Source organism: Limulus polyphemus, unplaced genomic scaffold, assembly GCF_000517525.1.
Source record: "Limulus polyphemus unplaced genomic scaffold, Limulus_polyphemus-2.1.2 Scaffold260, whole genome shotgun sequence".
Lineage (NCBI taxonomy): Eukaryota > Metazoa > Arthropoda > Merostomata > Xiphosura > Limulidae > Limulus > Limulus polyphemus.
In genome coordinates this window covers 317,974-331,123 of record NW_013665870.1, presented here as the reverse complement: position 1 = coordinate 331,123, position 13,150 = coordinate 317,974, and the positions used below count along the sequence as shown (strand labels likewise).

The 13,150-nt window shown below is 35.0% G+C and overlaps 1 protein-coding gene across 3 annotated transcripts in view; it reads right to left on the bottom strand.

Annotated features, from left to right (window-relative positions):
* Positions 1-13,150, bottom strand: part of LOC106478896 (latrophilin Cirl-like) — a 110,351-nt gene that overhangs the window by 72,288 nt on the left and 24,913 nt on the right. The window contains exon 1 of one of the 3 annotated variants that reach the window (XM_022382587.1): positions 7,502-7,986. The exons of the other annotated variants lie outside the window; for them this stretch is intronic. The gene's annotated coding sequence lies outside the window, so the exon portion shown is untranslated. Of the gene's footprint in view, positions 1-7,501; positions 7,987-13,150 lie in introns of those variants that run through there. 3 annotated transcript variants of the gene reach the window in all.

Here is a 13,150-nt window from a genome sequence, read left to right as displayed (position 1 = left end):
GGGTAAACAATACGCTAAAGTGATTATGGGAGACTGGAAAGGTATTGTTTTACCCAGGTATTGTTTTACCCGCCGAACTGATATGCCAGTATCGGTTCGGCGGGTAAAACAATACCTCCAGTATCGGTTCGGTGGGTAAACAATACTTCCAGTCTCCCATAATCACTTTAGCAGGTAAAACGCTACCAATTTCTTGTATAAAACAAAAACACCCTCAGATTTTGGGCAAAATAGTACCTCCTAATTATCAGGCGGGTAAAACAATCTCTCCTATATCTCAGGTCAGTGGGTAATAATTCGATGGGCCGCATGGCCAGGTGGTTAGGGCGCTTGACTCGCAATCTGAGGGTTCGAATCCCCGTCCCATCAAACATGCTCGCCCTTTCAGCCGTGACGGTCAATCCTACTAGTCGTTGGCAAAAGAGTAACCCAAGAGTTGGCGGTGGGTGGTGATGACTAGCTAGCGCAGACAGCCCTCGTGTAGCTTTGCGCGAAATTCAAAATAAACGAACAAACAATAATTCGATAAGACCACATCATTACATCATGGCAATGTTTCAGTTGGGAGAGATAAAAAATTATCTTTGAGTGAAGTGTCTCCATTCAGAGATGAAAACAATAACTAAATATTTTTTAGTTCCGAGGGTGAAATAATAAATCCAATTCCTCGGTTCTGCGGGTAAAGTTAAAGGACACGAGAAATTCCAAATTCTTTCCTTCACTGCTCGACTAATCAATGCATGCCTTCTATTGAAAACTTTTTTTTTTTTGCAAATTTTTCCTGTCTAGCTTCTGTTCGTAAATCTTATCCTCTCCGAACACGTTTTGACTATTTTTTTTTTAGCCGTACATTAATTATATTTGAATGGGGAGGAGGGGGGGGGGGCGCCGTATATGTTTAATCTGGACAGGATGGGACTAGAACTCTTTATGGAAACCTAATGAATTTGATTTTCAAACAAAAGGGGGTAAGAATAGTGTAAATTATTTGATAAATATACCTGCACACTAATCTGCTAAGTTATAAAATATAGGACAATGAAACAGATATGTAAAAATATCCCGTCCTTATAATTCAAAAAGGGTCAATTAAAGCCCAATATTGATCATCTACATACTTTACACATTTATGCTTCAATTTGTTAATATGGTCCAAGTAAAATAAAGATCGTACGAGTTGGGCATGTCACGAAAAGGGTATGTTAATTAAAACTGTGGACAAGGGACAAAATTTAACATACTGTGAGTCATGCAGCAATGTGACAAAGGTTATTATCTAGGGTTCAGTAACAGTGCAAACAAAATAACAATTCCTGAGAGGGAGAAGGTCAACGCTGAACCTGATCCACCCTGGTCCAAAACATGGACCGGATCTCGATGAGGAAGAAAAATAAAGATTTAATATATTTATTATTTTACACCTTATAGTGCATACCAGTGTTTCCCGAAGTGGGAGCCGCCAAAAGATGGGCAGAAAACAAAGATGCTGAATTAGTTATAATTCTAAATAAACAAAAAGCCGATAAAAATTAAGTTGAATTAATTAAATGATACAGTATGTCGAAAGGAGATATTATTGTTTTTACTACGGCACTGTGTTTTTCAATCACCGTGCTAGTTATAGGTTGGGGGCCTCAAATATTTTTCATACACATCAAGGGAGCCTCAGACTAAAAGAGTTTGAGAACCATTGGTGTATACAACAAAATGGTTATCTCTTCTTTTTTATTATTTAACAAATACCTGCATGACGCACGTGACATAAATCAACAGTGACAGCGAAAAAGTATGTGAATGTCAAGTGGATTGATGACCCGACAGAAATGTTACTTGTGTGTGTGTTCGCAGAACCTAGATGGTTAAAGAGATCATCTTAATCAAACCATAATTTTTAAAGCGTTGCCATTTATTTTCTCATCGAACTTGTGATAAATTTCATACTACTAACATCAAGTTACTGATCATTGTGCGTGTTCCACGTTACAATTTGCGACCTTGATAAAGACACCATGAAAAATTGCTTTTGTGACGACAGCCTGAGAACGAAGAACTGATGAATATAGTGGAGTCATCACCAACCCATTATTTCTTCAGAGAAGATTTTAAACAAATTCAGCGAGACAAGAGCAAAGTTCGTGATTTTTGATAGACTTGGAATCAACTCCAGCTTAGACTTTAAAATAACCCCTCAATGAGAGCTGTGCCACAAGAGGGCAGGGTAGTCTTAAGCCTCCTTACATCCTATGAGTGTCCACTACTGTCTTGATGTTGAAATTAAGGAGTAATGGGGAAATAAAATTAGACCCGAGAAATTCTCGATTCTTTTATGGTGACGAAATGACGAAAATAGCAAAAAACAAAAACGTTTTATGAGTCTTCAAGTGTTAGTCATTATGTCTTCCTGTTATGCCAGTTTAGCGGAAGCTTAAACTTGAGTGGGTGTTGGTCAAATAACATTGTTTTAATTTCATCATCCACATCTTAGAAAATAAAAAAAGAAACATTTTCTTATGAATTCTTTACAACCTCGTGTACAGATTCAACAAAGCACGCCACCTAGCTTAATTGTAATACTCTCCAACCTTCCTGAAAGCGTCACGGTAGCTGATTTCGGAAATTAACAACAGACAGGTTTTCGTGTCGTTCTGCATGGCATTGTGTAACCACGTGTCCCATTGGGCTTTAGGCCTATGACAATAACGTTCAACCAAAATTCAAGACACAACCCTCGATCAATTAGGAGACGGAATGATTTACTTTATAATCCATCACAATTAATATGTGGTTTGTTAGGGCGAACAAGGTTTTCTCTCCGAAGACTCTCGGTGTTATTTTGCACTCAGTAACTAAAGGCACGTTTTTGTGAATTGTCTATGGTAACCTCTTTTTTTTAGAAAAGCTCGAAACACATATGTTGACCATGACTAACATAACTATAAGTATTTGTAAAACTTCCGCATAGTTTCAGAAAGACGTAAGCATGGCAACGACTTTGTTTTTTCTTCGTAATTCTTTGTTAAATAAAATGCAAATACATTATTACAGACAACTTTACAAGCGCGGCAAGAAATGACCGAAGAAATCCATGACATATAAGATGAGGCCCAAAACGTTCACCCACCCACGTGAATAATTGTCCTATGACATCTATTATACGGAAATAACGTGGAGAACAAACAAATGTAACACTTGAGGAAACGTTGGCACACCCACGTGAATAATTGTCCTATGACATCTATTATACGGAAATAACGTGGAGAACAAATAAATATAACAGTTCAGGAAACGTTGACACACCCACGTGAATAACTGTCCTATGACATCTATTATACGGAAATAACGTGGAGAACAAATAAATGTAACACTTGAGGTTAGATATAAAACCTAAACAGCATACGAGTAAGTTTTTTTTTAAGGAAAATGTCAAAAAATGAATAAAGAATTAAAAAATGACCTTAATAAAATGATAAAAAATTTATCTATTTAACAACGAATACAACATGAAAAAAATCATATTATCTTTTTTAAAAATAAAAACCCTTGAAATGAGAATTAAGAGAATAAAACAGATCAATTTATTTCATACACAAAGCTCAAAAGCACAAAATTCAGTTTTTAGCAGTATAAAAAACCACCCTTCCAACATTACAGTGAGAAAAACTTAATGCACACTTCAGTAGGAAATAAAGCACACTAAGAATATCAATACGTAACAAACCCTTTTCATGAATATAACTCTTTGTTTATAACAAAAATATAATAATACATAATACATACAAGTTCAAGATAGCTACCCTCCTCCCCCAAAATATAAAGTGAAGCATATTTACATTCATGAACAAAACAAAAAGAAACTTTTCAATGTGAAAATGGAAAGGATATGAAATAACTTACGAATAAATGAAACACAAAAAATACCTATACATTACATTTCTTAGACTGAACTGTTGTAAGCTACATTTTCAGTGCTGTAATTTGTTTTTTGGTAGAGGGCGCGTGACGTTATATCAAGTAAGTTTGTAAAAGTTCGTTGTGAATTTCGCGCAAAACTATACAAGAGCTATCCGCGTTAGCTGCCTCGAATTTAGCAGTGATAGACTAGAAGGAAGGCACCACTCACCGCCAACTCTTGGGCTACTCTTTATCAATAAATAGTGGGATTGACCGTTCCATTATAATGTTCACACGGCTGAAGGGCGAGCATGACGGGAATTCGAACGCGCGACTCTCAGATTTATTTACCCGATTGACGAACCGTGAAACTGTACAAGTAAGTTTATTTTTACGTTACTCTTATTACCATTAGCGAGTAAATTTCAGTTGAAAGTGAAAATATTGTTGATGAACTGAGGCCTACAAGTACAAATGTTGACAAGCGATAATATTAGTAGCCTGTAGCTAAGTTAAGGAAAAAAAACTATTTTGTTATCGTTATATGGAATGGAATTCGCACTTTTTTCACCAAAATAATTTAAAGGAATTCGCTCAACGAATAAACAACGTTACGACAATATAATATTACGCAAGGCACAGAAATGTTACGAAATGTTTCTACCATACATTTCTCGGTAAAACTAAAACTCGATAACGATCGTTTTTGTAATATAAAGAAATGGACATTTACTGCTTTAGAGGTAAAAGTCAAAGAACAGCAAATAACGGATCAAAGAAACAAAAATACGACCATTAAAATTATTTAAACAAGAAATAGGCCTATGTGTACTGTTGCAAAACATCTTTGTATTATATGCTGTCAAACCGTTTGGAGCTTTAGTTTAAACAAGCCGATGATACGATGAAGTATAAGCATGAAAAATTCAACAATTTTTTATTTCTAACTGTAAACTAAGTTCAGTTCTGGACTCGGAATGATCTTCGAAAACCCCGTCATTAACTTCCCACTCATGTAAATATCTCCCGGAACATAAACACGGTGGTGGCGGCGACGCATGAGATAAGATCCGCGAATATGTACTCTCATCTGGGCAGTATTTTAAAGTGAACAAAATACTCTCAAAAAGTTTAACTAATATTACTCTTAATGTAATATATTTATGCATACAAACTTGGCCTGTAGTTATCGGTAACCAAACATTCTCAAGAAGTCACAATTTTTAAAATAAAAAAAATTGTGATTATCTGCACGTCCGAAACAGTTCGATTAATTCTTAGTTTAAGGACAACGTTTCATTCTGTTTTCTTAACATTGGCCATTTTCACTCGGTTGTTAAATACTGAGATGCTATTACATTAAATTACAAACAAGTAATGAAAAGAGGCGACAAAAGAAAGGAAATCTGGTTAATTTTGCTTACTGCCTTACTCGATTTAAACCCTAACTTACCAAAATGTTTACGTCAAAGGGTCAAATACTTAAAAAGGGTTTACAGCGACACACAGTTTTATTTCTTCAAATTTAATCATGATATTATGTATATAGGATGCTGTCTGAGTTTTTGTTTTCACACAGAACTAACCCATAGCAAAAACATCCAGAAATTTAAAACCAAGAGTGAAATTCTCAAAAAACAAAGTAGAGGTACTCAGCTGGGTGAAGTGGACCTGTTTTTGAAAAAAATTCTATGTGGAAATATAAAAAACGACAAAGTAGCTCAAATAAGTCCCGGTACTAGTACCGCCTTAAAAACAAGTTCTGGAACTCAGTCCCGGCGAGTACCGGCAGAATTTCACCCCTGTTTCAAATTAATGGTCTTTGGTTAGTGTCACGAACCAAATGATTTTAGCCGTTATTTCAATTACTTTGTTTTTGACATTGGTTAAAACGTGTATTTTGTTTTTCATGAAAACGTTTTCCATATTAATTTTAAGCACACTTTGTTTTGTGAGAATATCTAACGTCACATTTTGTGCATGCGTCGCCTACAAAAGCAAAAAAAAAAAAGAAAGACTTTATAGACTATGTTTTATAAAGTTTAATAACTATTATCATCACTAATGTAAAAAAAAAGAGGGGGGATGTTTCGAATACGTTGTCAATACTCTGGTTACGTTGGCCACGAAATCTGGCGGCAAGTTATTCTGGAATTACTATGATCAGTACACAATTACGTTGCAAACACGTGTGAATCAACTCTTCTTCGCCACATTTTCATGAAGGTACCACTTAAAATACCAAGGAATTGAATTTGTCAGGTGTCTGGATTTCTAATAATTCGATTATATAATTACATCAATTCTCGATATACAGAAACATTCAACAATACACTTTATTACGTTGAACAATCTACTTGTTTATTACTGTCACAAATGTACCTAGTGATCCTAAATGATGTGATTTGACTTTCAGTGTACATTCAACAATACGCTTTATTACGTTGAACAATCTACTTGTTTATTACTGTCACAAATGTACCTAGTGATCCTAAATGACGTGCTTTGACTTTCAGAGTAACTTAATCATCGATATTAGAAACTAAATATTAAATATATGAACTTTAAAACATCACTACAAAAGCAACGAACGTAGTTTCAATTTAATCCTCTCTGCTCTTGAAAATGCTATTTAGTCATGAAAGTGAAAATCGTCTAAAAATCTATCTAAACACATTAAAAACTCGGTAATCCTTGAAATGCAAGATGGATATATCCATTCAAACTCTTGTAAAACTTTTGTTTTCGCTGTATGTGCAACAACAAGAAAAAATCTTTACATTATAGTAAAATATTCTTCATTTTGTTCTTTTAAAAAGAGTTGGATGTCTTGTTAAATGTCATATAATTTGGCAAGAGTTAATTATCAGAATGCATATAAAAAAAGTGTTCTTTCACACTCAGTCCTTTGGCCTAAAACCATAAAATGACAATTTGTTTCGTAAAACTTCAATTTTAATGTTGGTCAAACGTATTTTGGCCAGTTTAGATACTTCTGTTAAAGTCAAAATAGCAAAATTGTGTACATGTTTAAAGAACATGATACAAATATTTTCTTTAAAGTCAAAATTTTGTATTTGTTGAAAGAAAGTGATAAATATTTTTGTTAAAATCAAAATTCTGTACGTGTTTAAAGAAAGTGACACACATATTTTCGTTAAAGTCAAAATTTTGTATTTGTTGAAAGAAAATGATAAATACTTTTGTTAAAATCAAAATTCTGTACGTGTTTAAAGAAAGTGACACACATATTTTCGTTAAAACCAAAATTTGGTACGTGTTTAAAGAAAGTGACACAAATATTTTCGTTAAAACCAAAATTAGGTACGTACGTAAAGAAAGTGGCACAAAAAAAAAAGATACAAATTTCGTCTTCTCAGTTTTACATAAATCATAAAGCAAAAAATAAAATAAATATAATAGTGATTCTGTTTCGAATCCAATAGTGTTGTAGTAGGGAGGGGAGGTTCCTTTAACATTTGTACAAATCTTTTTTTTTTTCAGGTATGTGTGTTGTGCCTAAACGGTTTAGACACTAAAAAAAATAAAATAAAATAAACCAACTTTTAGCTCCAATATAAATTTACACAGTGAAAACAAATCAACTTACCGGTCACTGCCACTGTGTCTCCAGGTTTCTTTTCCTGTCTTTTGGTATTATAAAATTAGACCCTAAAAACCAAATCTTGTTTACTAACTAGTACCAGTTAAGTTGACCTATCATAACGTCCCAAACAAAAACACTATGGTGGGTAATTTTCAACAGTACAAACACAGATTTCATAGTGAAGATGTCTGTAAACACTAAGTCTACACGCATGCATAAAGGGTCTACTTGACATAGATCTGTTGTGTCTCTCCGCTAGGTTTCGAACACTTCACAAGACATTACCCCATTACTACTAGTAGTAGTAGCCTATAGCATTGAAAAGTTGTTTGCTTTTTTGTTTACTGCCTAAAAAGTTTGAATAGCAAGAACTGTCAACAGCCTAACAAATGGATGAAGTCGGCGGTCTAAACATGGCCTCGGGTAGAAGAGCTTAACATTAGGGAGAATGCCACGACAAGAATTACCACCTCGCTGACCTATCTCGTCTTGCTATTACAATCGAATGCCCAACGTAAGCAGACGATGCAACTGTTCTGAGCACTTGCGTTTTCCTCACGTGAAGCTCTTTCTCATTGGACGCAGGTGTGAGGCGACTGATAAGAGCGTCCTCAAGCGGCATGGAATTCAAACTCATCCACAAAGCAGAGTGCGAACTGGCTTCCAAACGGTTTCAATGGCTGTGCGAATGTGACATGGGTGGGAAAATATCTGCCGTAGTTGAGAAATGAAAACAAATGAAACGCCAACTGGGTTCACATGGCTAGTCATGGATGTGAACGACGCTGTAGACTATAACAGAATGAAATGCCTGGTCGTAAGGACCCCAGGTATCCAATATAAGGTCAAAGCTGAATACTTAAATATTGTATTTCAATTAATAATACAACAGACTTAATAAAATGTCTTCAGTTTTTGTCCTACTGGAATAACATGTACTGACGTCATACATTAAAGAATAATTTACTGGATGTCTTTCACCAAGATAAGCTTCTTCGAAATATTGCATAATAAAGATACATGAACTATTGTTCTCCAGTGGCACAGCAGTATGTCTGCGGATTTACAATGTTAGAAACCGCATGCATAAAGGGTCTACTTGACATAGATCTGTTGTGTCTCTCCACTAGGTTCCGAACGCTTCACAAGACACTACCCCATTACTACTACCAGTAGTAGCCTATAGTATTGAAAAGTTGTTTGCTTTTTTGTTTACTGCCTAAAACGTTTGAATAGCAAGAACTGTCAACAGCCTAACAAATGGATGAAGTCGGCGGTCTAAACATGGCCTCGGGTAGGAGAGCTTAACATTAGGGAAAATGCCACGACAAGAATTACCACTTTGTGCTTAATTCAAATTATTATTATTATTATCCCAAATATTCGGTTTCACTTATGTGTGCCAGTAGTTGCTGTTATAATATTGTTATCAAAAGTATTTCAATTTTCACGTTATATTTACTTTTTTCTGATAACTTGCATGTAAATATGCCTTTTCATCACATGTTTTGTTGTAGGAAAACGATGATTATCTTATCATTAGGAAGATGAACAAGTCTAACTACAGGAATGTTTATATAGAAAAAGAAAAGTGACCTTTTATGATTGTGAGTATTAATATAATTAATTTGATATAGACGAGATTTTATGAATACAATGCAGACAAAATACGAAAAAAAAAAGAATTGTAAATATGATTGAAACCTTCTGTTAACTTCGTTATCGAAAAATATCATAAAATAACGTAAGTATAATACTACACCTGTGAAATGTATTCCTAAATAGATTCTTCACGTCCCCCCTTAATAACTTTATTTCATCTGTGTTCATATTCACTGACTATTTATTTGTCTCCCCAGTGAGTAAGCGGCAAATTTACGGATTGACACTAAGATTCGGGGATCTACTTCCCGCGGTGGACTGAACGTAGATAGCTTATTGTGAAGCTTTGCGCAAAACGACAATTCATTTTTAACTAGTTGACGAATGTGTCTTAAGACGGGTTGGGCGTGGCTTAGAGGTTAGCTCGCGGACTGTGGATTCGTGAATCCCCGGTTCGAGTCTCACGTCGAAAAAATCACGTTTCGCACTTTGTGGCCGTAGGTGAATTATTAGAGTGACAGTTAAATTCCACTGTTAGAGTTGCCCAAGATTTGGCGATGGGTGCTGTTGACTAGTTGTCTTCCGAATATCAGTGTCTCGAGTTAATTTTTTATGTCAATGTATTACTTATCAAGTCTGATAATTATAAGCGCGTAAAGAAGCAGTGAAAGACCGAAATGAGCGTTTCTTTTAACACACTTTAAGTGCCTTACTTTGAAAGTAGTGAAATGTTACACACACACACAGTCAAGAGACTCAGCCAAGAGACTCATTACGCAGACTTTGACCACGTGGCTCGTGTTCAAAAAATCACGAGACACACCTGGCTATGAAAGGAGATAATAGCGTTTACTGTGTGTAGCGGTGAATACAGAAGTAAGTAAGTGTGTATCAAGGAGAAATGAGAAGACTGCGGTATAGACTGACAGAATCAAGAAAAGAGAAGGAAAAAAACTGTGGCGATAAGAAAATTGAAATGGAAACAACAAAAGAAAGAGAAAAGATAACGAGAACGTGCTCAATAGTAAAAAGACCAGAGGCTATAGAGATAAGGAAGCCGAGGAATAGGGATAACCAAAACGTCTTTCGACGAATAAGTGGCCCCTTAACGAACGTATGTGACTGTACAATTGGTATTTGATTTGAAAGAAGAAATATATACACACGTGTATTATATATGTATTTAAGTATTTTGATAAACTCGTGAGACCAATGCATGTGTTAGGATTGCAAGTCAATTTCTATAATGCTAGAAACATGACAGTTTATAAAAACAGTCTAAGCAAAGCCACTCTGCTTAGCCCATTTACGCAACTTTGGGAACAATTGTTTTACCATAGTTGCTTATAATACCACCGTCATAATCACTCGGTGTTCACAGGCGGAGGAACTAGAGTAGGCTTCCCCTAGATCTACGCCTGGTAGGACTAGGCTACTACTTGTTAATTATTTTAAGGCTGCCATACACTACATATCTGCGTTTTACTATTGTTCCAGAAATTGCTCCATTTGAAGTTTATAGACTGCACATTTTCTGGAGTCATACCCCCCCCCCCCCGACCCCTATAGTATTTTTATTATATTGATCTTGAACAACAACTTTTATTTACAATTTTAACTTTTGTTTCCTCCGCTCAAGCCGGTATTCCTTAACCTTTAGGGACTTATTCTTCTATGAACTGCAAGCCAATGCAAATACCATATTCCTAAAAGACAGTTGAAGTCGTCACGGGTAAGAAAGAATGCTCTAAAGCAGATATCAAACAATCTTCAAAAAAAGACAACTGAAGACATTGTACTCTTATATTATAACTTATGAATGAAGTATCATATGGTAAAGGAAAATAAAAAGATGTTCCTTTCAAAAAGAATCCATCAAGAAACATACGTATACATATGTATATATATACACTCGATTTCATTAAGTATATAATCTTAGTTCAATGAATAGTAAATGACCCCTTCCATGTATAATAAATGCTTTTCAAAGAATGACTATGAACGTTCGAATTGAAAAAATTATTATTTTTATTAATAATATATGTTAATTTTAGAGTAAATAATACATGTTATTAAAGTTTAAATATTGTGCATATTTTGATATCGAAGTATGCTAAAAAATAAGAAAACATACAATTGTACAAAATTCAAAAAACGACAAGTAAAAAGAAAACAGACGGTTGGTTTTACTTTAAACGAAGCGATAGAAATGGTTATTTACGTACTCTCTCTCTGAATCTCAACTCATAAGGTAAGTAATGCAAGTATCAATCTTTATAAATGTTGTCGAAAAGTTTTTTTTTTTGGTAATCCGTATGGTTTATGTGCAAGGGTGATTTTTTCCGGATATACATGCCAGTATCCTATGACTCTGACGTCAAAAAATACAAACATGGCTGATAACCGGAAGCAAACTCAAAAAACTAATCACTTATACCAATATTAAAACTGATACATTGCTTGGAACCTGTTCGGGATTTCATTTCTCTTGCAATGGTTCTACAGCATAAATGATGCGAGCGTCTCTCGAGAATATCGTACAAGTTAAATGACTACCCTAATCACACTAGTGTTATTATGAGGAGATTAACTAGTAATTAATCTATATGACTGTACAGCAAACAAAGGGTAAATGAATCTGCACTCAGGTTGTATGTCGGATTAACCACCTACGCTAAATCTGCACTCAGGTTGTATGTCGGATTAACCACCTACGCTAAATCTGCACTCAGGCTGTATGTCGGATTAACTACCTACGCTAAAGCTGCACTCAGGCTGTATGTCGGATTAACCATTTATGCTAAATCTGCACTAAGGCTGTATGCCGGATTAACCATACACAATAAATCTGCACTCAGGCTGTATGTCGGATTAACCATTTATGCTAAATCTGCACTAAGGCTGTATGCCGGATTAACCATACACAATAAATCTGCACTCAGGCTGTATTTCGGATTAACTACCTACGCTAAATTTGCACTCAGGCTGTATGTCGGATTAACCATCTATGCTAAATCTGCACTAAGGCTGTATGCCGGATTAACCAACAAAGCTAAATATGCAGTCAAACTTATATGTCGGATTAACCATCTTCACTAAATCTGTAGTCAGACTGAATGTCGGATTAATCATTTAAGCTAAATCTACAGTCAGGGTTGATGCCGGAATAATCACTTAAATTATTCGCCGCTGATTTGGATAGGATGCAAAAATATGAATGCATCATATAACTATAGAAAACATACAGAATATCTGCAGGGTAAAAGTTAAAAGAAATACATTGAAAAATAAAATAGTGTAAGATATTTTATCCGTTTTGTATGTATTATGTAAATTATTCAAATTAATCTTTGAAGTTTTTTCTTTTCTGTCAATATTAGTATTACTTTTCATAACAACATAGAGACTGTAATATGATGCTGAACATGCTTAATACTTTTAGCTTTGAATGCGTTACAAATGTGACAGCCAGTCCCGCTATTTAGTTTTTTGTTTGTTTGGAATTAAGCACAAAGCTACACAATGGGCTATCTGTGCTCTGCCCACCACGGGTATCGAAACCCGGTTTCTAACGTTGTAAGTCCGCAGACATACCGCTGTGCCACTGAGGGCGCTGTTTAGTTAAGTGTGCTGATCGATTTCTATTTCTTTGGTCATCTTTCAGGTTCTTGATTATTACAGATTATTTTATTTTTTAAATCAAACGAAAACATTATTTTGTACGATATTATTTGTCTTATTAAAATAGTCACAAAGTGATAACACAGTTTTATCGTTATTGGGCAAGAAGATGAAGGCAAAGGCACATTCTGTATGAATAAACAACAACGAATCGTTCGTTTAAATAACATCAGTTTTTTTTTCGTGGTACAATAATACAGGTTAATACGCAATGAGAAATAGCAACATTTGATTCTATTGAAATGCAGTCTACATATTTATTCTCATTGTTTGTTTGCTATGGATTTCGCGCAAAGCTACACGAGGGCTAGCGCCCATAAATTAGCAGTGTAAGACTAGAGGGAAGGCAGCTAGTCATTACCACCCACT